This window comes from Pristiophorus japonicus, unplaced genomic scaffold (genome assembly GCF_044704955.1).
Source record: "Pristiophorus japonicus isolate sPriJap1 unplaced genomic scaffold, sPriJap1.hap1 HAP1_SCAFFOLD_1693, whole genome shotgun sequence".
Classification (NCBI taxonomy): Eukaryota; Metazoa; Chordata; class Chondrichthyes; family Pristiophoridae; genus Pristiophorus; species Pristiophorus japonicus.
The window spans coordinates 47501-50477 of NW_027251376.1; positions in this window are offsets into that span (position 1 = coordinate 47501).

A 2977-nucleotide genomic window follows, 5' to 3' on the forward strand; every position below is an offset into this window, starting at 1 on the left:
TTGAGCGACAATGGTCTGCTGCGTCATTGGGGGTGCATCTTGTAACCTGTGCCGGGCAGCCAGGGATGCTGGATGGCGGAGCGGCCTGCAAGCCGAGCGCCTTTCTTCGGAAGCGGGCTTGATCGGCCAGCCGGCGGGTGGAAAACTTCGGTCGGCCAGTTCTGGCTGTCTGATGCGGCCGGGGCCGAAATGCGGATCTCTCCGCCGTCCCGTGTCGGACCGCTGTCGGCCATACCTCGTTGGAAAGCGGCGGCGGCGCCGCAGGCGGCGGTGTCAGCCCGCTCCCGCATGGACGAGGCACGGCGTCGCTAGGCCGCTTGGCCCGCCGGGCAACCGGCATCCGCTGCAGTCTTTGGGCAGTAACATGACGACGCAACGTGGCAACTGGCGCGGGTAAAGAGCGTCCGCTGCGGCCGGACGGGTCGCACCGGAGGCCAGCGACGGCGTGCGGCCGGCTCTTTGGCCGGCGGAGGTGCAGCCGTTGGCTGGAGACCGCTTTCCGACGGCTATCTCCGCTGGTGGGCCAGCTGTGCTCGTCGGGTGCGCGGCGCGGGGAAGAGGAAGGCAAGCGGCATCGAACGCTAGCACATTCCTGCGGGCCGACCCGAAGCCGAGCGCGCTGGAAGTCCGCGAAATGCAACCGGAGAAGAAAGTCTGAATGTGGCAACTGATGAACTGAAAATTGTCGGCGGCAAATGGTTAACCAAATGGGTTGAAGGTGGCAAACCATTAACCGAAAACTCTGGCAAATGGTTAACCGGCGTGTTAAGATGGTATCTTTAATAAAAGACGGAAATGACGAAGCCAACATAGCCAAACGAAGGCGGGGACGTTAGTGTGGCAGAAGGGCATGTCTTTAAGCCGTCGGGCGAATGTCCCTGCCAGTTGGAATCTTTTCGGGAAAAAGGGTGAAAAAATCGGAAAGGCCTAGCCGTCCGCCGTGGGGTGCGTTCGCTCGGGCTCGGCCAGCCGCGTCGATGGGTGCCGGAACGGTGCGGCTGCGCTCCGGGAGTGCGGAGATACGGCCTGTCAAGTTTCGTCCCGGAAGTCTGGATGGAGCTAAATCCGAAGCCGTTTGCGGGAAATTAGTTCCAGGGCTCGGCGACCGAAGTCAAATCCGTCCCGCCAACTTGACACTTGTCATTTCTGTCCTTGGGGGTTGGCGGGGTACCTGCACAGAGGTAGGAGGTGGCTGATCGAGAATTGGTGAGTTTTCCAAAGTCACGTCTCGAGCCTCCAGGTCTGCAGAGACCGACCAGGGCTGCCGCCCAACCGACTATTCACCCTTTTTGGGCGGGAATTTTTTCCATTTTTGTCCATTTTTCGGGTTTTTGGTCGGGCTTCAAAAACGGCAGCCCGAGGCCTGGCAGAGGCCGGGGCATGTCCCCGGTCGCGCCAGGCGGCTCGCGCGACCCGATTAGGCCCCGAAAGGAGTCGGGAAATCGGCAGACCTGCCCGAGTTCAGCCCGGGGGAGGCGGGGGGCAGGTCGGTTCGGCTCAAATCATTAACCAAAGCCGAGACTTGGTCTCGCTGGCGCAACCGAAGTGCCAGGCTGGATAACTCATTAACCAGAAGGCGGCTGGAGGCAGGCAGGGCTGATGGCTGAGGCCGGGTGGAGGCCACCCGCGGCCGGGAAAGTCAAAAGTCCCGTTGTGTGGAAGTCTATGAGGTCAGATTCGGCCGCCTTACCGGGCCTGCGGTTGATGGTTTCCCGCTTGGGCAAGCGAGTCGGCCCGGCAAAGTGGCCACTTGCATTTTCTGGCAAGTGTCTGCGAACAACGTTAATGAGTTGAACCTCGGCAATTGTCGGAAGTCCCGATGAAGAAATGAAAATGCCCCTTTTGCGGGGATTTGGATGCTCATGGCCGGCAGCAGGTGGCCCGACGCCCCGCCAACTTGACACTTGTCATTTCTGTCCTTGGGGGTTGGCGGGGTATCTGCACAGAGGTAGGAGGTGGCAGAATCGAGACTTGGTGAGTTTTCCAAACAAACGTCTCGAGCCTCCAGGTCTGCAGAGACCGACCAGGGCTGCCGCCCAACCGACTATTCACCCTTTTTGGGCGGGAATTTATTCCCTTTTTGCCCATTTTTCGGGTTTTTGGTCGGGCTTCAAAAGCGGCTGCCCGAGGCCTGGCAGAGGCCGGGGCATGGGCCCCGATCGCGCCAGGCGGCACGCGCGACCCGATTAGGCCCCGAAAGGAGTCGGGAAATCGGCAGACCTGCCCGACTTCAGCCCGCGGGGGCGGGGGGCAGGTCGGTTCGGCTCAAATCATTAACCAAAGCCGAGACTTGGTCTCGCTGGCGCAACCGAAGTGCCAGGCTAGATAACTCATTAACCAGAAGGCGGCTGGAGGCAGGCAGGGCTGATGGCTGAGGCCGGGTGGAGGCCACCCGCGGCCGGGAAAGTCAAAAGTCCCGTTGTGTGGAAGTCTATGAGGTCAGATTCGGCCGCCTTACCGGGCCTTCGGTTGATGGTTTCCCGCTTGGGCAAGCGAGTCGGCCCGGCAAAGTGGCCACTTGCATTTTCTGGCAAGTGTCTGCGAACAACGTTAATGAGTTGAACCTTGGAAATTGCCGGAAGTCCCGATGAAGAAATGAAAATGCCCCTTTTGCGGGGATTTGGATGCTCATGGCCGGCAGCAGGTGGCCCGACGCCCCGCCAACTTGACACTTGTCATTTCTGTCCTTGGGGGTTGGCGGGGTATCTGCACAGAGGTAGGAGGTGGCAGAATCGAGACTTGGTGAGTTTTCCAAACAAACGTCTCGAGCCTCCAGGTCTGCAGAGACCGACCAGGGCTGCCGCCCAACCGACTATTCACCCTTTTTGGGCGGGAATTTATTCCCTTTTTGCCCATTTTTCGGGTTTTTGGTCGGGCTTCAAAAGCGGCTGCCCGAGGCCTGGCAGAGGCCGGGGCATGGGCCCCGATCGCGCCAGGCGGCTCGCGCGACCCGATTAGGCCCCGAAAGGAGTCGGGA